We start from the raw sequence: 27,206 nt of genomic DNA on the forward strand, positions 1-27,206 counted from the left end.
TGATAATGATACAAGATGGACTGAAACATCGTCAAAAAATTTCCTCTACAAAGTGTTAACTTGAATTGTTGGAGCCACGATATTGTGACTTCTTCTTTTTCAGTAAAAGTTGGTACAGCACCAGCTGTACAGTCTCTCAGTCTGTACAAGAAACATCAAGAAACACTTGAAGAGTCTTCAAGTGTTTCTTGATGTGTCCAGCAACACAACAACAACAACAACACACAGTGCTCGAAACATCAGTCAATTAATTTCCTGAACCACATATCGTATAACAAAGTTAAGTGTAACTAAAACTATTTGAGTTTGAGTCCAGCAGCTGGAGCTCACTCCCCACAAACACGTACGTGAGTCCAGGAGCTAGAACTCACTCCCCACAAACACGTACGTGAGTTTCCTCACACCTGCACGTGACAAGAACACTATAAAAATACCTTCATTAGGGGATTTCTAAATGTTCCATAAGAACACTTTAAATGTCCCATCAGGACTCTGAAATGTTCTATTAGGACTATAAATATCCCATTAGGAGGTTTAAATTGTTCCATTAGAACATTTTCAATTCTCCATTAAAACTTTTTAACGTTCCATTAGGACTTATTAAATGTCCCATTCAGATGTTTTAAATGTTCCATTAAGATATTTTAATTGCAATATAAGATGTGAAAATTATCCTCTTAAAAAAATCAGTATCTGAAGAGTGAATCAGAGAGGAGACCAAGAACGATACCAATATTAGATAAACGCCCTCAGCCTGAGTTCACGTCGCTGCGCCCACGCCCACGCCCACGCCCACGTGTTAGCGACCATATCATCCTCTCCACCCCCTCCCAACCCTCCACCACTCCCTATCACCTCCATTGGTTATCATCGAGGCATCTTATGACGTAATATACAAACTCGGCAGGTGACTGGTCAGCTGGTCGCTCAGAGAATGACGTCACGGGTATGGCCACCGCCTATTGGTCCTGTGCGTGTGGTGATGCTGACGTAGGCGGGTCGCTAATGGAGCCCAGTGATGACTTTCCAGAAAAAATCAGCAAATAAAAACACTCTTAATTTGTGAGCGAAACGGGCACAAGAGGGTAGTGTGGGCGTGGCGAGAGGCTTTCTGCCACCACCTTTAACCTCAGAAGAAACATGGCAGAGAAACGTGCTGGGTGAACCTCAATGAATGTGAGAAGAACGAAGTGTAGTGAGGAGTTAGGCCGGGTATGGGAGGAGCCAGGCGGGTATAAGAGATGTGGTGGGGCCCTCAACGCTGCTGCTTCACACATCCACCACCACCTACGACCCCGCCCTCAAAAGTGTGCTGGAAGGTCTCACCCGCCACCCACCCACCAAACCCCCACCCCGCCGCCCAACATAACCAGCGCCACCCCTCACACGCACACACACACGCTCTTCAGCCTCCACGCAGTGAACTTACCACTGCTCCGCCAGCAACACACGCACCACTTACCTCTTCTGATACTCCCACCACAACTAACTTCTTCCAAGGTAAGTGATCATGTGTGTTTGTTGAGCAGTCCTCAGGTGCTTCCTACATGGAGACTGTAACCAACAGCTTAAATATCTCCAGTGTAAGAGGTGTCCAGTGTGACTTTATCAACGGTCCAAGTCGGATCGAAACGTCGTCGTAAGCTTTTCTCTCTCCTATGTGCGGGTTATTTGTGTATTGTTGCAGTCACGGTATTGTGCCTTTTTGTCCTCTGTGTCCACCATAGCTCTCCACAATGACTCCAGCATCGTGGACTCACACAACCTCGTGTACTGGAAGCATTTGTATCACTGTATTCGTCACCAACATGAAAATATTCACGCTGAACTTAAAATAATGATAAAAGAAGATTAACATTAGCCACTAAAAACCCACTTGAAACAGCCACACCGTGTGTGTACATGTCATGTACATAGGTAAAAAAAAGTACGTCATGCAAAAGACTTTAATGCAATTAGCAATCCCGGAGAATTAATAACCCATAATAATTCCTAAAAGTCAAGAAGTGTGACTTACTTTCTTGAGAGTTCTTAGGAGCTCTTCTCTAAGATGCGATGGATAAGTAAGACATATGTGAAGCAGTTAGGGATCTTTACTTAGAAACGTTTCGCCTAACACTAGCCTTTATCAGTTAAATACAGAGGTGACAGATATGAAGACAGCAGAAGTGGAGAGGTATAAGTCTGTCAACCCTCAAGCAGTTTTAGGTAGTCAGTCCCACAGCCTGCATATGTGTTAAATTTCACAGTCTTCAAGGCTATAAAGTCTTCAAGACTATAAAGTCTTCAAGACTGCTGTCTCCATATCTGTCACTTATGTACTCGGCTGATAAAGACTGCTGTGTACCGGGAAACGTTTCGGATTTAAGCTACCTAAGTGTTGCGTAAGTGTCTTACTCGTCTTACTCAACACTTATTATAATGTTCTAAGATGCGACCACAACAGTCGAGTAACTCCCAGCTACCTCTTCACTGCTAGGTGAACAGGGGCACTGCACTGCTAGGTGAACAGGGGCACTGCACTGCTAGGTTTAAATAGGGTCAAGAGATGCTACGAGATTTGCCCGTGCGTTTCCCCCAGCCCGGAATTGAAACTGGGCCTTGCGGTTGAAGGTCTAACGTTTTACCACTATAAATATTTACATGGTTACTTTAAATGGGTCCTTCACATTTACACTGACGGTAAAAAGTTACTTCCAGACCTCTCTGAAAAATTCCTTCGAATTAGACCTTATTGCGGCATCTTACACACAGACCTTATTGCGGCATCTTACACACAGACCTTATTGCGGCATCTTACACACACCTTATTGCGGCATCTTACACACATACCTTATTGTGGCATCTGACACACACCTTATTGCGGCATCTTACACACACCTTATTGCGGCATCTTACACACAGACCTTATTGCGGCATCTTACACACAGACCTTATTGCGGCATCTTACACACAGACCTTATTGCGGCATCTTACACACACCTTATTGCGGCATCTTACACACACCTTATTGCGGCATCTTACACACAGACATTATTGCGTCATCTTACGCAAAGACTTCATTGCGTCATCTTACACACAGACCTTATTGTGGCATCTTACACACAGACCTTATTGTGGCATCTTACACACATACCTTATTGTGGCATCTTACACACAGACCTTATTGTGGCATCTTACACACAGACCTTATTGTGGCATCTTACACACATACCTTATTGTGGCATCTTACACACAGACCTTATTGTGGCATCTTACACACAGACCTTATTGTGGCATCTTACACACAGACCTTATTGTGGCATCTTACACACAGACCTTATTGTGGCATCTTACACACAGACCTTATTGTGGCATCTTACACACAGTCCTTATTGTGGCATCTTACACACAGTCCTTATTGTGGCATCTTACACACAGACCTTATTGTGGCATCTTACACACAGACCTTATTGTGGCATCTTACACACAGACCTTATTGTGGCATCTTACACACAGTCCTTATTGTGGCATCTTACACACAGACCTTAGTGTGGCATCTTACACACAGACCTTATTGTGGCATCTTACACACAGACCTTATTGTGGCATCTTACACACAGACCTTATTGTGGCATCTTACACACAGTCCTTATTGTGGCATCTTACACACAGACCTTATTGCGGCATCTTACACACAGACATTATTGCGTCATCTTACGCAAAGACTTCATTGCGTCATCTTACACACAGACCTTATTGCGTCATCTTACACACAGTCCTTATTGTGGCATCTTACACACAGACATTATTGCGTCATCTTACGCAAAGACTTCATTGCGTCATCTTACACACAGACCTTATTGCGTCATCTTACACACAGACCTTATTGTGGCATCTTACACAGACCTTATTGCGTCATCTTACACACAGACCTTATTGTGGCATCTTACACACAGACCTTATTGCGTCATCTTACACACAGACCTTATTGCGTCATCTTACACACAGACCTTATTGTGGCATCTTACACACAGACCTTATTGCGTCATCTTACACACAGACCTTATTGTGGCATCTTACACACAGACCTTATTGCGTCATCTTACGCAAAGACTTCATTGCGTCATCTTACACACAGACCTTATTGCGTCATCTTACACACACAGTCCTTATTGTGGCATCTTACACACAGACATTATTGCGTCATCTTACGCAAAGACTTCATTGCGTCATCTTACACACAGACCTTATTGCGTCATCTTACACACAGACCTTATTGTGGCATCTTACACACAGACCTTATTGCGTCATCTTACACACAGACCTTATTGTGGCATCTTACACACAGACCTTATTGCGTCATCTTACACACAGACCTTATTGCGTCATCTTACACACAGACCTTACTGTGGCATCTTACACAGACCTTATTGCGTCATCTTACACACAGACCTTATTGTGGCATCTTACACACAGACCTTATTGCGTCATCTTACACACAGACCTTATTGTGGCATCTTACACACAGACCTTATTGCGTCATCTTACACACAGACCTTATTGCGTCATCTTACACACAGACCTTATTGTGGCATCTTACACACAGACCTTATTGCGTCATCTTACACACAGACCTTATTGTGGCATCTTACACACAGACCTTATTGCGTCATCTTACGCAAAGACTTCATTGCGTCATCTTACACACAGACCTTATTGCGTCATCTTACACACACAGTCCTTATTGTGGCATCTTACACACAGACATTATTGCGTCATCTTACGCAAAGACTTCATTGCGTCATCTTACACACAGACCTTATTGCGTCATCTTACACACAGACCTTATTGTGGCATCTTACACACAGACCTTATTGCGTCATCTTACACACAGACCTTATTGTGGCATCTTACACACAGACCTTATTGCGTCATCTTACACACAGACCTTATTGCGTCATCTTACACACAGACCTTACTGTGGCATCTTACACAGACCTTATTGCGTCATCTTACACACAGACCTTATTGTGGCATCTTACACACAGACCTTATTGCGTCATCTTACACACAGACCTTATTGTGGCATCTTACACACAGACCTTATTGCGTCATCTTACACACAGACCTTATTGTGGCATCTTACACACAGACCTTATTGTGGCATCTTACACACAGACATTATTGCGTCATCTTACACACAGACCTTATTGTGGCATCTTACACACAGACATTATTGTGGCATCTTACACACAGACCTTATTGTGGCATCTTACACACAGACCTTATTGTGGCATCTTACACACAGACCTTATTGTGGCATCTTACACACAGTCCTTATTGTGGCATCTTACACACAGACCTTATTGTGGCATCTTACACACAGACATTATTGTGGCATCTTACACACAGACCTTATTGTGGCATCTTACACACAGACCTTATTGTGGCATCTTACACACAGACCTTATTGCGTCATCTTACACACAGACCTTATTTGGCATCTTACACACAGACCTTATTGTGGCATCTTACACACAGACCTTATTGTGGCATCTTACACACAGACATTATTGCGTCATCTTACACACAGACCTTATTACGTCATCTTACACACAGACATTATTGTGGCATCTTACACACAGACATTATTGCGTCATCTTACACACAGACCTTATTGTGGCATCTTACACACACACCTTATTGCGTCATCTTACACACAGACCTTATTGTGGCATCTTACACACAGACCTTATTGTGGCATCTTACACACAGACCTTATTGTGGCATCTTACACACAGACCTTATTGTGGCATCTTACACACAGACCTTATTGTGGCATCTTACACACAGACCTTATTGTGGCATCTTACACACAGACCTTATTGTGGCATCTTACATACAAAAGTTCATCTTGACCTAAGTAACAGTTTTGAAAACTGTTACCAGTTAACTTTTTCAAAATGGTTTATCTTGAGGATCCTGATACTTGAAACTCATACCTAGTATACAACACTTCGTTATAACGAAAAATTTACGTTATAATCATGTTACCAGCATATATAAGTAATGGGCCTAAAAAATAGTCTGCAGTAAATATAACAGCTCCAGTGTCATGGAAAACCATTTACTGTTCCAAAATCATAACGACAAGTACAAGGTTGTAAAAGGTTTCCTTTCTTCGTCACATGGACATAGGCAGCGCCAAGGGAAGAAAGGGAGGCTGAAGGCCCCAAAATTTCATCAGCCTCCCCCCCCCCGTATAAAAAATAAATAATAATGATAGTGGTGTTTGGTCCCCAGTCCCCCTCTAACAAGCAGAGTGTACACAGTCCCCCTCTAACAAGCAGAGTGTACACAGTCCCCCTCTAACAAGCAGAGTGTACACAGTCCCCCTCTAACAAGCAGAGTGTACACTCCTCTATCAAATTTCAACAACTGCCTCTCAGTTCTTAGAGTGATAATTTATACGATGCTTTTCTGTGCTTAACACAACTCAGTAACACATTGCTGCTCTTACAGCACTGTACCTGGCTAGGAAATTACCCGAAAATGGTTTTCGGCGATCATCACCTCAGCGGACCGGTTCCACATCCAGCCTCCCTGGTGACAGCGTGATCAATTATGCTGTTAATGCTCAATGTACACAGCCCACCGTAAGCACCACACCATTATTTACTAGGTGCTAGCAACCATATAGTACCAAATTTTAAATACTTTGGGAACTAGGAAATGAGGGAAGCACGGCAGGAGGAAAACACAAGAACCAGACGTTAGACGAGAAGAACTTTGAAGAGGTGAGAGACTTTCTGAGGACGATCATACAGTAGCACAGGACGATCATACAGTAGCACAGGACGATCATACAGTAGCACAGGACGATCATACAGTAGCACAGGACGATCATACAGTAGCACAGGACGATCATACAGTAGCACAGGACGATCATACAGTAGCACAGGATGATCATACAGTAGCACAGGACGATCATACAGTAGCACAGGACGATCATACAGTAGCACAGGACGATCATACAGTAGCACAGGACGATCATACAGTAGCACAGGACGATCATACAGTAGCACAGGATGATCATACAGTAGCACAGGACGATCATACAGTAGCACAGGACGATCATACAGTAGCACAGGACGATCATACAGTAGCACAGGACGATCATACAGTAGCACAGGATGATCATACAGTAGCACAGGACGATCATACAGTAGCACAGGACGATCATACAGTAGCACAGGACGATCATACAGTAGCACAGGACGATCATACAGTAGCACAGGATGATCATACAGTAGCACAGGACGATCATACAGTAGCACAGGACGATCATACAGTAGCACAGGACGATCATACAGTAGCACAGGACGGTCATACAGTAGCACAGGACGATCATACAGTAGCACAGGACGATCATACAGTAGCACAGGACGATCATACAGTAGCACAGGACGATCATACAGTAGCACAGGACGGTCATACAGTAGCACAGGACGATCATACAGTAGCACAGGACGATCATACAGTACCCGCGGAACAGAGGGTTATGAGGCTAGTTCCAAGGAAAGGTAGTTGTCTGACTTTCATCAAGGTTGCAACACCAGCGTGAAGGATGAAGCTATATAAGAGTGACTGTGATGAACATAACAACATAAGAAAGAAGGAACACTGCAGCAGGCCTACTGGCCCATGCGAGGCAGGTCCAATTCTCCAAGCACCTTAAGCCCATGCCTTAACCTAGTCAGGTCAGTCACATTCATTTAAGGAAGGAGCACGGCATCAGACCTAGTAGCACAAGCTAGTCAGGTCCAACTCACACCCACTCATGTATTTATCTAAAGTATTTATAAAACTACACAAATTCTTAGCATCTATGACGGTACTCGGGAGTTTGTTCCACTCATCCACAACTCTATTAATAAACCAGTACTTTCCTATATCCTTCCTGAATCTGAATTTTTTCCAACTTAAAATCATTGCTGCGAGTCCTGTCTTGGCTAGATATTTTTAGCACGTTATTTACACCTCTCACAGTCAATAAATAATTATTACTTCACCATATATATATATATATATATATATATATATATATATATATATATATATATATATATATATATATATATATATATATATATATATATATATATATATATATATATATATATATCAACCCAAATCTTCCAATATTTAAGACACACCTGAGTTGAAGGTTTGAAGTCGAACAAAAGATACATTCGCAAATTATCTCATGGAAACTAATAAACAGTTTGATCAAACTGAGCACTACACAACCCAACAATAAACTGAGCACTACACAACCCAACAATAAACTGAGCACTACACAACCCAACAATAAACTGAGCACTACACAACCCAACAATAAACTGAGCACTACACAACCCAACAATACACTGAGCACTACACAACCCAACAATAAACTGAGCACTACACAACCCAACAATAAACTGAGCACTACACAACCCAACAATAAACTGAGCACTACACAACCCAACAATAAACTGAGCACTACACAACCCAACAATAAACTGAGCACTACACAACCCAACAATAAACTGAGCACTACACAACCCAACAATAAACTGAGCACTACACAACCCAACAATACACTGAGCACTACACAACCCAACAATAAACTGAGCACTACACAACCCAACAATAAACTGAGCACTACACAACCCAACAATACACTGAGCACTACACAACCCAACAATAAACTGAGCACTACACAACCCAACAATACACTGAGCACTACACAACCCAACAATAAACTGAGCACTACACAACCCAACAATACACTGAGCACTACACAACCCAACAATAAACTGAGCACTACACAACCCAACAATACACTGAGCACTACACAACCCAACAATAAACTGAGCACTACACAACCCAACAATACACTGAGCACTACACAACCCAACAATAAACTGAGCACTACACAACCCAACAATAAACTGAGCCTTCCTCTAAGTAAGATAAGTATGAGTCATCAGGGTTTAAAGTTTGAATCTTATCAGAAAAACATTCTCGATTTATTTTGGAAAAGATCTCGAGCATTCATTATATATTTTTTTCTGGACCAGGAGCTCTGACTCAATCACGTACTTCAGAGAGGAACCTTATGACGACGTTTCCTGGACCATCGTCCAGAAATGAGGTTTAAGTAGTTTGAGCTAAACCTTCAGAAACTGACCTCCAGTTCAGGGTGTTTATCTGAAGCTCAAGAAATGTTGAGAGGACCTGATAATATCAGTGGTGAGAGAACCTGGTAATATCAGTGGTGAGAGGACCTGGTAATATCAGGGGTGAGAGGACCTGGTTATACCAGGGGTGAGAGGACCTGGTAATATCTGGGGTGGAGTAAGAGAGTAATACAACACCTGAGGAATGCAGTTTTTCCTGATATTTGATCCTGGGACGACATCCTCCCCATCTATTAACATTTCAGCAGTCGTAATAACTACTACAGTAATTAAAATCAAACTTTACTCTCCCGGTTTAGTAGTAAAGATTAAGACACAAGTGTAACAGTTGGGTGTCTCTTTACTGATGAAACGTTTTGCCTACACAGTAGGCTTCTTCAGTCAAACGTAGAGGGAGCAGCAGTAGTAGTAGTGAAAAAAAGATGATGCAATCAGTCCATCAACCTTGGAGAAAGAGTATCTGAGGTGGTCAGTCCCTCAGTGCCTGGTACAGTGGTATTGTCACCACTCTTTATCACTGTAACTAATGCTTGTTACAGTGGTGTTGTCACTACTTTTAATCACTGTAAAAAACAGTAACCAGTGCCTGGTACAGTGTTGTCACCACTCTCAATCACTGTAAGAAACAGTAACCAGTGCCTGGTAAAGTGTTGTCACCACACTTAATCACTGTAAGACACAGTAACCAGTGCCTTGTACAGTTGTCACGACACTTAATCACTGTAAGACACAGTAACCAGTGCCTGGTACAGTTGTCACAACACTAATCACTGTAAGACACAGTAACCAGTGCCTGGTACAGTGTTGTCACCACACTTAATCACTGTAAGACACAGTAACCAGTGCCTGGTACAGTTGTCACAACACTAATCACTGTAAGACACAGTAACCAGTGCCTGGTACAGTGTTGTCACCACACTTAATCACTGTAAGACACAGTAACCAGTGCCTGGTACAGTGCTGTCACCACTTCACTGTAAAACACAATAACTCTCCGAAAAATAATTACTGACAGTGAACTTAATCAGTAATTTTTTAAATTGAAAAAATGAATAAAAATTAAATAATACCTTTGAAAACAACAAATGAATTCATCTTTCAACATAATGTTATTATTCAGCTAATACAGTGTCATACTTAATATACAATAACGATACAATCATGTATTTAAACCATTTATAGTTTGATCGTAATTTCAGAAAGCTAATTATATCATGAATATATATATATATATATATATATATATATATATATATATATATATATATATATATATATATATATATATATATATATATATATATATATTTTTTTTTTTTTTTTTTTTTTTTTTTTTTTTTTTTTTTTTTTTTTTTTTTTTTTTTTTTTTTTTTTTTTTTTTTTTTTTTTTTTTTTTTCAACAAGTCGGTCGTCTCCCACCGAGGCAGGGTGACCCAAAAAAGAAAGAAAATCCCCAAAAAGAAAATACTTTCATCATCATTCAACACTTTCACCACACTCACACATTATCACTGCTTTTGCAGAGGTGCTCAGAATACAACAGTTTAGAAGCATATACGTATAAAGATACACAACATATCCCTCCAAACTGCCAATATCCCAAACCCCTCCTTTAAAATGCAGGCATTGTACTTCCCATTTCCAGGACTCAAGTCCGACTATATGAAAATAACCGGTTTCCCTGAGTCCCTTCACTAAATATTACCCTGCTCACACTCCAACAGATCGTCAGGTCCCAAGTTGAATCATTCGTCTCCATTCACTCCTATCTAACACGCTCATGCACGCTTGCTGGAAGTCCAAGCCCCTCGCCCACAAAACCTCCTTTACCCCCTCTTTCCAACCCTTTCGAGGACGACCCCTACCCATCTTTCCTTCCTCTATAGATTTATATGCTTTCCATGTCATTCTACTTTGATCCATTCTCTCTAAATGACCAAACCACCTCAACAACCCCTCTTCTGCCCTCTGACTAATGCTTTTATTAACTCCACACCTTCTCCTAATTTCCACACTCCGAATTTTCTGCATAATATTTACACCACACATTGCCCTTAGACAGGACATCTCCATTGCCTCCAACCGTCTCCTCGCTGCTGCATTTACCACCCAAGCTTCACATCCATATAAGAGTGTTGGTACTACTATACTTTCATACATTCCCTTCTTTGCCTCCATAGATAACGTTTTTTGACTCCACATATACCTCAACGCACCACTCACCTTTTTTCCCTCATCAATTCTATGATTAACCTCATCCTTCATAAATCCATCCGCCGACACGTCAACTCCCAAGTATCTGAAAACATTCACTTCTTCCATACTCCTCCTCCCCAATTTGATATCCATTTTTTCTTTATCTAAATCATTTGATACCCTCATCACCTTACTCTTTTCTATGTTCACTTTCAACTTTCTACCTTTACACACATTCTCAAACTCATCCACTAACCTTTGCAATTTTTCTTTAGAATCTCCCATAAGCACAGTATCATCAGCAAAAAGTAACTGTGTCAATTCCCATTTTGAATTTGATTCCCCATAATTTAATCCCACCCCTCTCCCGAACACCCTATCATTTACTTCCTTTACAACCCCATCTATAAATATATTAAACAACCATGGTGACATTACACATCCCTGTCTAAGACCTACTTTTACCGGGAAGTATTCTCCCTCTCTTCTACACACCCTAACCTGAGCCTCACTGTCCTCATAAAAGCTCTTTACAGCATTTAGTAACTTACCACCTCTATATATATATATATATATATATATATATATATATATATATATATATATATATATATATATATATATATATATATATATATATATATATATAAAGATATATACAGCGAGAAGTGTGTATTTATCAGTGTGTATGCCAAGAATATATTTTATTCCCGACTTTAGTAGTTAAGGTATTCTTAACCAGAGATGAACTGGTTACCTGCAGTCTTACTGACACTCTTATAGTCTTACTGACACTCTTATAGTCTTACTGACACTCTTATAGTCTTACTGACACTCTTATAGTCTTACTGACACTCTTATAGTCTTACTGACACTCTTATAGTCTTACTGACACTCTTATAGTCTTACTGACACTCTTATAGTCTTACTGACACTCTTATAGTCTTACTGACACTCTTATAGTCTTACTGACACTCTTATAGTCTTACTGACACTCTTATAGTCTTACTGACACTCTTATAGTCTTACTGACACTCTTATAGTCTTACTGACACTCTTATAGTCTTAAAGACTCTTTTATAGTTGATAATTACTGTTGAAAATGGTATAAAATCCCGACAAGTTGATGTTTAATTAAGACACATGTGCAACAGTTGGGTATCTTTATTGTTGAAACATTTCTTCTACACAGTAGACTCGTCCAGTCAAGTGCAGAGGCAGCAAGTGTAGTAGTGAAATGAAGATGTAATCAGTCCGTCAACCTTGGAGATATAGTATTTGAGGTGGTCAGTCCCTCAGGCTGAGGGACTGACCACCTCAAATACCTCGTGTACCTGAAACCCGCCTCTTAAACGCCCTGTCAATCTCTCTGAATATTTTTGCATGACGTAATCATTTCATCTCTGGTCCTTCTGTCCTCTAGCCTCTCCTAATAGTTCATACCCCTCAGCTCTTGGGCTAGTTTCGTTGCAAACCTTTGAATTTTCTCCAGCTTCTTTACATACTTAACCAGATGCGGGTTCCATCCCGGCGCTGCATACTCCAAGATGGACCTGACATATGCCGTGTATAAGGTCATGAATGCCTCCTTGTTGATATTCCTAAAAGATGTCCTTAAATTCGTCAGTCTCGTGCTTGCTATTGCTTGATGTGTGTCTCAGGCGAGATACTGGGAGAGATGTTTACCCCGAGGTTCTTCCAGGGAGGTTTATATCCTATGTGTGTGTGTGTGTACTCGCCTAGATGTGGTTGCAGAGGTCGAGTCACAGCTCCTGGCCCCTCCTCTTCACTGGCCACTCTTCCTGTTCCATGAGCTTTATCATACCTTTTCTTAAAGCTATGTATGGATCCTACATCCACTACATCACTTCCCAGACTATTCCATTTCCTGACAACTCTGTGACTAAGAAATACTTCCTAACATCCCTGTGATTCATCTGAGTCTTCAACTTCCAATTGTGGCCCTTTGTTGCTGTGTCCCATCTCTGGAACATCCTGTCTCTCTCCACCTTGTCAATTCCTCTCAGTATTTTATATGTCATTATCATATCCCCCATATCTCTCCTGTCCTACAGTGTCGTCAGATCGATTTCCCTTAACTTCTCCTCGTAGGTCATGCTCCTTAGCTCTGAGACTAGTCTTGTTGCAAACTTTTGCACTTTCTCTAATTTCCTTACATGCTTGGATATGTGTGTGCTCCAAATTGGTGCCGCATACTCCAATATAGGCCTGACATACACGGTGTACAGGGTCCTGAACGATTCCTTATTGAGATGTTGGAATGCTATTCTTAGGTTTGCTAAGCGCCTGTATGCTGCAGCAGTTATTTGATTAATGTGCGCCTTGAGTGAGGTTTGTAGTCTCCGGTCCCCTAGACTGTGATCCGTCTGCGGTCTTCTTTGCCCTTCCCCAATTTTCATGATTTTGCACTGGGGGGGGGGTTGAACTCCAGAAGCCAGTTTCCGGACCAGGCTTGCAATCTGTCCAGATCCCTTTGTAGTTCAGCCTGGTCCTCGTCCGGCTGAATTCTTCTCATCAACTTCACATCATCGGCAAACGGACACTTCTGAGTCTATTCTTTCCATCACGTCGTTCACATACACCAGAAACAGCACCGGTCCTAACACTGACCCCTGTGGAACCCAGATCGTCACAGGCGCCCACTGACACCTCGTCACGTACCATGACTCGCTGATGTCTTCCCGACAGGTATTCCCTGATCCACTGCAGTGCTTTCCGTTATACCTGCCTGGTCTTCCAGTTATGCACTAATCTCTTATGTGGAACTGTGTCAGACCTTCTTACAATCCAAGAAAACGGAATCTACCCACCCCTCTCTCTCTTGTCTTACTGCTGTCACTATGTCATAGAGCTCCAGTAAGTTTGTGACACAGGATTTTCCGTCCCTGAAACCATGCTGGCTGTCGTTGATAAGCTCATTCCTTTCTAGGTGCTCCACCACTCTTCTCCTGATAATCTCCATGACTCCATGTGTGTGTGTGTGTGTGTGTGTGTGTGTGTGTGTGTGTGTGTGTGTGTGTGTGTGTGTGTGTGTGTGTGTGTGTGTGTGTGTGCGTGAGCGCGCTTGCCTAGGAAAGGATATGTGTGCACCTTCTATAACCATCATACATGAAGTTTGATTCATATTTAAAGAGTAATCTTATAAATATGTCTGTGGTGGTTACTGTTAGGACGAACTGGTACTTAAAAGTCTTGGTAACTACAGGACTCTGGACGCCTCGTCTTAGGTCACTGCTGGTCAAGAAACAACTATCTTCACTAACATTATAGGCCAGATTGTTAACAATCTTTCACAGTGGACGATGACTCGAACCTCCCTCACACTGAGTAGTATGAACCACACGGGTTTACCGCTTCATATTATTATTTTGATAAATTTTGATTAATGGAAGGCGGCGTGTAGATAACAGGGTCTGAGAGGAGACAATATGTCACCATTCTGTCACCAAGGAAGAATGGCCAGGCTCCAGATGGATCATTTACAATACTTCCGTGTTCCACCGTGTGGTGGTGGTGGTGGTGGTGGTGGTGGTGGTGGGTGTTCCACCGTGTGTTAGGTGTTCCACAGTGTGGTGGTGGATGTTCCACAGTGTGGTGGTGGGTGTTCCACAGTGTGGTGGCGGTGGGTGTTCCACAGTGTGGTTGGGGTGGTGGTGGGTGTTCCACAGTGTAGTGGTGGTGGGTGTTCCACAGTGTGTTGGTGGTGGTGGTGGTGGGTGTTCCACAGTGTGGCGGTGGTGGGTGTTCCACAGTGTGGTGGTGGTGGGTGTTCCACAGTGTGGTGGTGGTGGTGGTGGTGGGTGTTCCAGTCACTACTGACAGTCTTCTCAGTTACCTACATCACATGGTCGTACAGTTACAACCCCTACATCCTAGCATATATTATATGTCACTCTTATTCTTATTTCTCTAACTTCAACATGTCAAGGAATCGGACACTTTCCCTTGGAGGATCATAAACTGAACCACAAACCAGCAGGCTTTCGCATGAGCCAGTAAGCCTGTTGCAGTACTTCTCCATTCTTATGTCCTTAGCCTCAGGTTGCCACAGGGGTACGAGGCTCCGGGGGATACATAGCATGAATATAACTATCCATGACCGACACATTTTTTCTAACACATAAATAAAAAGGGTAAGAGAAATATTAAACTGTGTACCATACTTCCCTCCAGAATCTGGATCTGAAGTCCAGATCCAAGAGTACCCTTAATTAGTGCTGATGTTGACTGGAAACCACCCCATACCCAACCTGGTATACCAGGAACCCCAGTACACCCGGATGGCACCTCCAGAATCGACCAAGCTAGGCTCGGTCAACAGTAGAGTTGGGAGACTGGAAACACTGAATGTTATACTGGTTTGGCTGCCACCTTCCAAAACCAAAAGGCAGCTTCCGGGAATACTTCCATTATCTAAGGTCACCCAAGGCCACCTACTGGAACCTCAGAGAGCAGCCCAGCACATCCCCAGATAATTCAAATCCCAAGATAAACAGGACAACTGAGGTCTTTGATGGAATGGGATATATAATGATCCCTTTTCCCTCTGTCTAGTAGCTGGAAAATACTCTCAAATAAAGAGATCAAATGAAGGAAGGAAGGAAGGGGTGGGGATATTTAGATCTGATCCAAGGAAAGACACCAGAGGTCTAATTCGTCAAATCAAGAACCTCTTTACCACAGCAAGAGACCACCTCTCTCCCTTGACGATTATTATTATAATCAAAACTAAACGCTAAACCACTTGTGTCATATAACGCTGTTTCCCCTTAACAGAGGAATAAGTTACGATAGTTAAGTATCAGACGTGATACATGTAAAGTACGGGTCCATATTAGACGTGATATGTATAAGGTATGTATCCATACATGAATATATATATATATATATATATATATATATATATATATATATATATATATATATATATATATATATATATATATATATATATATATTATATTATATTATATATATTATATATATATATATATATATATATATATATATATATATATATATATATATATATATATATATATATATATATATATATATATTTTTTTTTCAACAAGTCGGCCGTCTACCCTCTCTATCCCTGTATTGTTTGTAACAGCTTGACAAAGCTCTTGGAGAGCGAAACGTTGCCACAACAAAACGTCACATTAGTTGCACTTGTGTCCTTTTATCTAACAAACTGTGAGAGATAAGATAAGAGATAAGATTTTGTTCGGATTTTTAACCCCGGAGGGTTAGCCACCCAGGATAACCCAAGAAAGTCAGTGCGTCATCGAGGACTGTCTAACTTATTTCCATTGGGGTCCTTAATCTTGTCCCCCAGGATGCGACCCACACCAGTCGACTAACACCCAGGTACCTATTTGCTGCTAGGTGAACAGGACAACAGGTGTAAGGAAACGTGTCGAATGTTTCCACCCGCCGGGAATCGAACCCGGGCCCTCCGTGTGTGAAGCGGGAGCTTTAGCCACCAGGCCACCGGGCCACAAAAGGTTTAATGCCAACAGCATTTGGTGTTCCCAGGCGGTCACCCATCCAAGTACTAACCAAACCCAACGTTGCTTAACTTCGCTGATCGGACGAGAAGCGGTGTGTTCAACGTGGTATGGCCGTTCTACCAACATTATTACAGTGGTGTTTATCACGAGTTGGTTGCAAACCAATATACATTAATAAAACGTGCTCAGAGTGCGCTAGATGATGCTGGCGCAAACTTTTCTCAACACTCAATCCATCGACCAATTATGAAAAAAAAATTAAGGTGGGAGGTTTCGTACATATCGATGCCTAGAACACTTTAACCCAAACTCTTGGTAATTAAGATTCAGAGAACTTATATGAAAATTGCTGTAATTTTCGTGTTACTGCTGCTATATGACTGTCAGTGATAACCAAGGTGGTAAGATGAACCTGTGTAGAAAGAGGAAACATTTTTACACACCACGTTTCGCTCTAAGAAGAGACCTTTATCAAGTCAATCTTTGATTTGATAAAGCTATTCTAATTAAAGTGAAACGTAGTGTAAAGAAATGTTTGTTATACATAAAGTTATTTTTTTTACTAAATATGTGGGCAGGTGTTGCCAAGCGTCGCAGGTGTTGCCAAGCGTCTCAGGTGTTGCCAAGCGTCGCAGGTGTTGCCAAGCGTCTCAGGTGTTGCCAAGCGTCGCAGGTGTTGCCAAGCGTCGCAGGTGTTGCCAAGCGTCTCAGGTGTTGCCAAGCGTCGCAGGTGTTGCCAAGCGTCGCAGGTGTTGCCAAGCGTCGCAGGTGCTGCCAAGCGTCGCAGGTGTTGCCAAGCGTCGCAGGTGTTGCCAAGCGTCGCAGGTGCTGCCAAGCGTCGTAGATGTTGCCAAGCGTCTCAGGTGCTGCCAAGCGTCGCAGGTGTTGCCAAGCGTCGCAGGTGTTGCCAAGCGTCGCAGGTGTTGCCAAGCGTCGCAGGTGTTGCCAAGCGTCGCAGGTGCTGCCAAGCGTCGCAGGTGCTGCCAAGCGTCGCAGGTGTTGCCAAGCGTCGCAGGTGCTGCCAAGCGTCGCAGGTGTTGCCAAGCGTCGCAGGTGTTGCCAAGCGTCGCAGGTGTTGCCAAGCGTCGCAGGTGTTGCCAAGCATCGCAGGTGCTGCCAAGCGTCGCAGGTGCTGCCAAGCGTCGCAGGTGCTGCCAAGCGTCGCAGGTGTTGCCAAGCGTCGCAGGTGTTGCCAAGCGTCGCAGGTGTTGCCAAGCGTCGCAGGTGTTGCCAAGCGTCGCAGGTGTTGCCAAGCGTCTCAGGTGTTGCCAAGCGTCGCAGGTGTTGCCAAGCGTCTCAGACGACAAGCATAGAAACATATATATATGTCGTGCCGAATAGGTAAATCTTGCTATTTTGGCTTAAATAGAAACGCTCTTCTTGCCGAATAAGGCAAACGAAAATTTGTGTGTGCAATAATTTCGCAAAAATTATTCTGAACCGGTCAAAAAAAATATATTTAATTGTGCTTGTTTATTATTAAATTACTGTAAACTTATCTAAAATATATTTAGTTCCATTAGGATAAATTAAATTGCGCTTGTTATAATAAGGTTAGGTAAGTTTTCTAAGGTCCTTTTGGTACAAAATTGTTAATTTTTACATTAACATAATTAAAAAAATATATGTTTAAACGTATGAGATAAAATTTTAGAAAGAACTTAATATATGTATATATATATATATATATATATATATATATATATATATATATATATATATATATATATATATATATATATATATATATATATATATATATATATATACACACACACATACATACTGACACGTACACAAGTTTTACAAAAAGACATAAAGAGTATTACGCACATATAGGGTGACAAGTATGTGTGGTATTGGTTAACAGTTTTAATATTGTTAGTAACGTGATATTCAGTGCACTGTACAGCAGCCACAAGACTTTCCCACTCACAATAACAACATGGAAATAGTTATACCACGTAGGCAATATGTGAGTGACTAGCTAGGCAATAGGTGTAATACTAGCTAGGTAATATGTGTAATACTAGGTAGGTAATATGTATGTAATACATATTATGTATGTGAGTGACAATAATTATGCAATACACGTGAAGTAATAGAAACAACAGTAGCGTAAGAGAAAAAATTAAGTGTACGAAAGATTTATAAAAGGTGAAAAACCCACAAGTTAGGAGAAGTTAAAACACTAGTGAGATAACAACGAAGAGAGAGGTTAAAACACTGTTAAGATAACAACGAAGAGAGAGGTTAAAACACTGGTAAGATAACAACGAAGAGAGAGGTTAAAACACTGGTGAGATAACAACGAAGAGAGAGGTTAAAACACTGGTGAGATAACAACGAAGAGAGAGGTTAAAACACTGGTGAGATAACAACGAAGAGAGAGGTTAAAACACTGGTGAGATAACAAGAAAGAGAGAGGTTAAAACACTGGTGAGATAACAAGAAAGAGAGAGGTTAAAACACTGGTGAGATAACAAGGAAGAGAGAGGTTAAAACACTGGTGAGATAACAAGGAAGAGAGAGGTTAAAACACTGGTGAGATAACAAGGAAGAGAGAGGTTAAAACACTGGTGAGATAACAACAAAGAGAGAGGTTAAAACACTGGTGAGATAACAACAAAGAGAGAGGTTAAAACACTGGTGAGATAACAAGAAAGAGAGAGGTTAAAACACTGGTGAGATAACAACAAAGAGAGAGGTTAAAACACTGGTGAGATAACAACGAAGAGAGAGGTTAAAACACTGGTGAGATAACAAGAAAGAGAGAGGTTAAAACACTGGTGAGATAACAAGGAAGAGAGAGGTTAAAACACTGGTGAGATAACAACAAAGAGAGAGGTTAAAACACTGGTGAGATAACAACAAAGAGAGAGGTTAAAACACTGGTGAGATAACAACACAGAGAGAGGTTAAAACACTGGTGAGATAACAACAAAGAGAGAGGTTAAAACACTGGTGAGATAACAACGAAGAGAGAGGTTAAAACACTGGTGAGATAACAACAAAGAGAGAGGTTAAAACACTGGTGAGATAACAAGGAAGAGAGAGGTTAAAACACTGGTGAGATAACAACAAAGAGAGAGGTTAAAACACTGGTGAGATAACAACGAAGAGAGAGGTTAAAACACTGGTGAGATAACAACAAAGAGAGAGGTTAAAACACTGGTGAGATAACAACAAAGAGAGAAGTTAAAACACTGGTGAGATAACAACGAAGAGAGAGGTTAAAACACTGGTGAGATAACAACGAAGAGAGAAGTTAAAACACTGGTGAGATAACAACAAAGAGAGAGGTTAAAACACTGGTGAGATAACAACGAAGAGAGAGGTTAAAACACTGGTGAGATAACAACGAAGAGAGAGGTTAAAACACTGGTGAGATAACAACGAAGAGAGAGGTTAAAACACTGGTGAGATAACAACAAAGAGAGAAGTTAAAACACTGGTGAGATAACAAGGAAGAGAGAAGTTAAAACACTGGTGAGATAACAACGAAGAGAGAGGTTAAAACACTGGTGAGATAACAACGAAGAGAGAGGTTAAAACACTGGTGAGATAACAACGAAGAGAGAGGTTAAAACACTGGTGAGATAACAACGAAGAGAGAAATTAAAACACTGGTGAGAAAACAACGAAGAGAGAAATTAAAACACTGGTGAGATAACAACGAAGAGAGAAATTAAAACACTGGTGAGATAACAACGAAGAGAGAAATTAAAACACTGGTGCGATAACAACGAAGAGAGAAGTTAAAACACTGTTGAGAATATACCAAAGAAAACAGAGGTTTAACTGGTAATGGTGACAGAATAAAAATATTCAAAGAATAAACGGATGATATAGTAAAAAAAATGGCAAGATTAATAATAGTTTTACAAGGGAAATTATGGGAAGAAACCAAGGAAGCAGATGAAGGTGTGTTAAAGCTGGGAATGTTGAAATGTTGAATAAGATAAGTGTAGTGGTGTCAGAGCTGTGCAGAGAATATCTTAAGAAATTGTAAACTGTTGAGCGTAAGTGATGAAATGGAGGCTGAAATTTCATGTTTGGGAAGATGAAAGAGATGTGTTAGAATAAGAGAGTAGCTAGAAATGCCTATTAAGGAAACAAGAGGGAGTGTTGCCTTTGAAATAGTTCACCAACTGTGAACTATTTCAACAATATTCATCTCAAGATTCCTACATCTTCATCCAAGCTATCTTGCTCTAGTTCTTCTTCAGGATCACCCATATCTTATCACCACACTGGCTTCATTCCTTATTCTCTACATTATGATAACAAAACGTAGTGATCCAGGTTACTACATTTCCACTGCTTTCAACCTGATGCTTTTATTTGATATTATAAATTAAATAACTAGTGGTAGTCAAAACATTATAGACACACAGTGAGCAATGAGAATAGACACAAAGGTTCTACTGACTCACAGCAAGAATGACCTGTTAGAATATAACACATTTGTATAATCAAGACGGTTTTTGAAGATTAAGACACATAATCTTCAACTTGTCCGTATTTTATACCATTTTCAAGAAGACACTTATTGAATAAGACGTTGCGTCAGCAGCAGTTTTTTCAATCCTTATACAGAGACAGGTAAAACAAAGACAATATATATTGCGAAGAGAGGTCAGGTATGACTCAGAGTCAGGTAGGGTGAAGTATTATACCCATAATGTGTTAACGCACAACGCCAGCACTCCAAAACAGTGTTTATAGATTCTCACCCTCCCTCCACAACAGTGCTTCCAGGTACTTACAACTGATGGTAGCACGTTCCTGCAGTCACCCGACACCAGTGCTTGTAGAATAGATTCATGCATCCTGTTCGCTGGAAACTATACAGCAATGTTACTATTGATTCAGTAACAATCTAGAACTTTTAGTAACATGTATTATGTATGAAATACCTGGACATGTTTATAAAAGGATTTGTCTGTTCAGCTGCATAATGACGCGGTGTGTGAGAAGAATGTTGCTGACCAAGTTTGCATCTGCTAGAGTAGTGGTACTGGAAGGAAGGGTCGTGGCACTCGAAGGGTGAGTCGTGGTACGGAGAGAGAGGGTAGATCACCGGGGAGTAATAAGCCTTCGCAAATGACCCAAGAGTTTGACAGTCAAGGGAGGGAGGGAATGAGGGAGGGAGGGAATGAGGGAGGGAGGGAATGAGGGAGGGAGGGAGGGATGGAGGGACAGAGGGAGGGAAGGAAGAAAGCCAGGAGGGAGGTCAGCAGGAAGATCAAATTTTGTCTTGCAATATAGCACCTGAGGGAGTGTGAGTCCTCGTCTGCCTGCATCCTTCACACGCAAACCTAATATAAAAAAATTATTGCTCATTTTCATCCACTGCTCACCTGGGACCACTGTTTACCTGGGACCACTGTTCACCTTGGTCCACTGTTTACCTGGGACCACTGCTCACCTTGGACCACTGTTCACCTTGGACCACTTTTCACCTTGGTCCACTGTTTACCTGGGACCACTGTTCACCTGGGACCACTGTTCACCTTGGACCACTGTTTACCTGGGACCACTGTTCACCTGGGACCACTGTTCACCTGGGACCACTGTTTACCTTGGACCACTGTTTACCTGGGACCACTGTTCACCTGGGGCCACTGTTCACCTTGGACCACTGTTTACCTGGGACCACTGTTCACCTTGGTCCACTGTTCACCTTGGACCACTGTTCACCTTGGACCACTGTTTACCTGGGACCACTGTTCACCTTGGTCCACTGTTCACCTTGGACCACTGTTCACCTTGGTCCACTGTTCACCTTGGACCACTGTTCACCTTGGTCCACTGTTTACCTGGGACCACTGTTCACCTTGGTCCACTGTTCACCTTGGACCACTGTTCACCTTGGTCCACTGTTTACCTGGGACCACTGTTCACCTGGGACCACTGTTCACCTTGGACCACTGTTTACCTGGGACCACTGTTCACCTGGGACCACTGTTCACCTTGGACCACTATTTACCTGGGACCACTGTTCACCTGGGACCACTGTTCACCTTGGACCACTGTTTACCTGAGACCACTGTTCACCTGGGGCCACTGTTCACCTTGGACCATTGTTTACCTGGGACCACTGTTCACCTGGGATCACTGTTCACCTTGGACCACTGTTTACCTGGGACCACTGTTTACCTGGGACCACTGTTCACCTTGGTCCACTGTTTACCTGGGACCACTGTTCACCTTGGACCACTGTTTACCTGGGACCACTGTTCACCTTGGTCCACTGTTTACCTGGGACCACTGTTCACCTTGGTCCACTGTTTACCTGGGACCACTGTTCACCTTGGTCCACTGTTTACCTGGGACCACTGTTCACCTTGGTTAACTGTTTACCTGGGACCACTGTTCACCTTGGTCCACTGTTTACCTGGGACCACTGTTCACCTTGGTCCACTGTTTACCTGGGACCACTGTTCACCTTGGATAACTGTTTACCTGGGACCACTATTCACCTTGGTCCACTGTTTACCTGGGACCACTGTTCACCTTGATCCACTGTTTACCTGGGACCACTGTTCACCTGGGACCACTGTTCACCTTGGTCCACTGTTTACCTGGGACCACTGTTCACCTTGGTCCACTGTTTACCTGGGACCACTGTTCACCTTGGTCCACTGTTTGCCTGGGACCACTGTTCACCTTGGTCCACTGTTTACCTGGGACCACTGTTCACTTTGGTACACTGTTTACCTGGGACCACTGTTCACCTTGGTCCACTGTTTACCTGGGACCACTGTTCACCTTGGCCCACTGTTTACCTGGGACCACTGTTCACCTTGGTTAACTGTTTACCTGGGACCACTGTTCACCTTGGTCCACTGTTTACCTGGGACCACTGTTCACCTTGGTTAACTGTTTACCTGGGACCACTATTCACCTTGGTCCACTGTTTACCTGGGACCACTGTTCACCTTGGTCCACTGTTACCTGGGACCACTGTTCACCTTGGTCCACTGTTTACATGGGACCACTGTTCACCTTGGTCCACTGTTTACCTGGGACCACTGTTCACCTTGGTCCACTGTTTACCTGGGACCACTGTTCACCTTGGTCCACTGTTTACCTGGGACCACTGTTCACCTTGGTCCACTGTTTGCCTGGGACCACTGTTCACCTTGGTCCACTGTTTACCTGGGACCACTGTTCACTTTGGTACACTGTTTACCTGGGACCACTGTTCACCTTGGTCCACTGTTTACCTGGGACCACTGTTCATCTTGGTTAACTGTTTTCCTGGGACCACTGTTCACATTGGTCCACTGTTTACCTGGGACCACTGTTCACCTTGGTTAACTGTTTACCTGGGACCACTATTCACCTTGGTCCACTGTTTATCTAGGACCACTGTTCACCTTGGTCCACTGTTCACCTGGGACCACTGTTCACCTTGGTCCACTGTTTACCTGGGTCCACTGTTCACCTTGGTCCACTGTTCACCTGGGTCCACTATTCACTTGGGTCCACTATTCACTTGGGTCCACTGTTCATCTTGTTCCACTCTTCTTCTAGGTCCAGTGTTCACCTTGGTCCAGTGTTCACCTTCGTCCACTGTTTACCTGGGTCCACTGTTCACTTGGTTCCAGTGTTCACTTTGGTCCAGTGTTCACCTTGGCCCAATGTGCACAATGGTCCAGTCTTCATCTTGTCTGGTTGCACATTCTAGTGACGCGAGAGTTGACTTTCCATTCTTCTCATTAGATTCAGATTTCCCAAATTAAAGGCATTCCATTCCTCTGTGACTCTTTTCGATGAGACTAACTCCTTGATGTGGCACCCTTGCTCCTACATATTAATGTGGCACCCTTGCTCCTCCATGTTAATGTGGCACCCTTGTTACTCCATGTTAATGTGGAACCCTTGCTCCTCCAAGTTAATGTGGCACCCTTGTTCCTCCATGTTAATGTGGCACCCTTGCTCCTTCATGTTAATGTGGCACCCGTGCTCCTCCATGTTTATGTGGCACCCTTGTTCCTCCATGTTAATGTGGCACCCTTTTTCCTCCATGTTAATGTGGCACCATTTTTCCTCCATGTTAATGTGGCACCCTTGTTCCTCCATGCTAATGTGGCACCCTTGCTCCTCCATGTTAATGTGGCACCCTTGTTCCTCCATGTTAATGTGGCACCCTTGCTCCTCCATGTTAATGTGGCACCCTTGGTCCTCCATGTTAATGTGGCACCCTTGTTCCTCCATGTTAATGTGGCACCCTTGTTCCTTCATGTAAATGTGGCACCCTTGTTCCTCCATGTTAATGTGGCACCCTTGTTCCTTCATGTAAATGTGGCACCCTTCTTCCTCCATGTTAATGTCGCACCCTTTTTTCTCCATGTTAATGTGGCACCCTTGTTCCTCCATGCTAATGGGGCACCCTTGTTCCTCCATGTTAATGTGGCCCCCTTGCTCTTCCATGTTAATGTGGCACCCTTGCTCCTCCATGTTAATGTGGCACCCTTGCTCCTCCATGTTAATGTGGCACCCTTGTTCCTCCATGTTAATGTGGCACCCTTGTTTCTCCATGTAAATGTGGCACCCTTGTTCCTCCATGTTAATGTGACACTTTTGTTCCTCCATGTAAATGTGGCACCCTTGTTTCTCCATGTTAATATGGCACCCTTCTTCTTCCATGTTAATGTGGCACCCTTGCTCCTCCATGTTAATGTGGCACCCTTCTTCCTCCATGTTAATGTGGCACCTTTGCTCCTCCATGTTAATGTGGCACCCTTCTTCCTCCATGTTAATGTGGAACCTTTGCTCCTCCATGTTAATGTGGCACCCTTCTTCCTCCATGTTAATGTGGCACCTTTCCTCCTCCATGTTAATGTGGCACCCTTCTTCCTCCATGTTAATGTGGCACCTTTGCTCCTCCATGTTAATGTGGCACCCTTCTTCCTCCATGTTAATGTGGAACCTTTGCTCCTCCATGTTAATGTGGCACCCTTCTTCCTCCATGTTAATGTGGCACCTTTGCTCCTCCATGTTAATGTGGCACCCTTCTTCCTCCATGTTAATGTGGCACCTTTGCTCCTCCATGTTAATGTGGCACCCTTCTTCCTCCATGTTAATGTGGCACCTTTGCTCCTCCATGTTAATGTGGCACCCTTCTTCCTCCATGTTAATGCAGACGCCACATATATTTTTTCCTCTGGTTAATATCCTCAAAAGCAGTTGGTTATTGTTCAATTAGTTCACCATAGTATAAAGTTAGTTTGTCACAGCCTGGCTTCTGAACACTCTAGGTATGTCTCTGCCTGCATGCACACGTTATCACGGATATCTAAATACAATTCTTGTATTTTCAGTCCGATTACAGTACATTCCACGAAAATTTACACACACACACACACACACATACATATATACATATATATATATATATATATATATATATATATATATATATATATATATATATATATATATATATATATATATATATATATATATATATATATATACATACAGTAAGCAGGTGATTTCAGAATATGCAAAACAACCACTGTGAAAGAATAGAGAAATTCCAAGCGCTTTCGTGACTACTCACATTATCAAGGAACAATGAAAGTAAAGCATCAAAGGAAGGTATATAAAGGGGTAGCCCACACCTCACTATCAGATCCCACAACAATGAAACACCTGACGCGAGACAGCAGGCCCGCCGGCCGAACTGGACAGGTCCTTCACACAACCCACCAACAAACTATTCTACCCAAGAAATAAGAAATTTAAAAAATTATTATTTGTCCAATGCATTATTAAATTCTTCCCAAATTCTATTAATTATAAATGGATCTAATTTATATAAACCAAAGGAAATATTCATATTATTGTCAAAACTGCTTTTTATGAAACAAGATTCAATTATATTCCTGTCGACCATGGACTTGCTTGATACTACTTTCTCAACTTTTTGAAAATCAATTGGATGGTTAAAATCTCTTATATGAATAAATAGAGCATTGGAATCTTGTCCAGTTCTAATGCTATATTTATGTTGTTTTAATCTTAGTTCGAGATTTTTACCAGTTTGACCGTAATAAACTTTATCGCAAATTTTACAAGGAATCTTATAGATACATCCATCAGCATTTTGGGGGGAATTCTTTATCAAAAGTTTTTTTTTACTGTATCAAGATTTTTGAATACAACTTTAATATTAAAAGTTTTAAGAAGAGAAGGCATATCAACCAAGTTTTCATGGTAAGGGAGAACCAAC

General features: G+C 42.1%; 1 protein-coding gene and 1 non-coding gene across 2 annotated transcripts in view; one reads left to right on the forward strand and one right to left on the reverse strand.

Moving 5' to 3' along the window:
- The first annotated feature begins 1,335 nt into the window (after positions 1-1,335).
- The window catches only part of LOC138852795 (uncharacterized), a 129,999-nt gene continuing 104,128 nt past the window's right edge, over positions 1,336-27,206 (forward strand). Inside the window, exon 1 of the mRNA XM_070085683.1 lies at positions 1,336-1,500. The gene's annotated coding sequence lies outside the window, so the exon portion shown is untranslated. The remainder of the gene's footprint in view (positions 1,501-27,206) is intronic.
- Positions 16,961-17,079, reverse strand: LOC128699578 (5S ribosomal RNA). Its single transcript, XR_008408627.2, has one exon. It is a non-coding gene; the product is annotated as a 5S ribosomal RNA (ribosomal RNA).

The sequence above is a fragment of the Cherax quadricarinatus genome, chromosome 16 (genome assembly GCF_038502225.1).
Source record: "Cherax quadricarinatus isolate ZL_2023a chromosome 16, ASM3850222v1, whole genome shotgun sequence".
Classification (NCBI taxonomy): Eukaryota; Metazoa; Arthropoda; class Malacostraca; order Decapoda; family Parastacidae; genus Cherax; species Cherax quadricarinatus.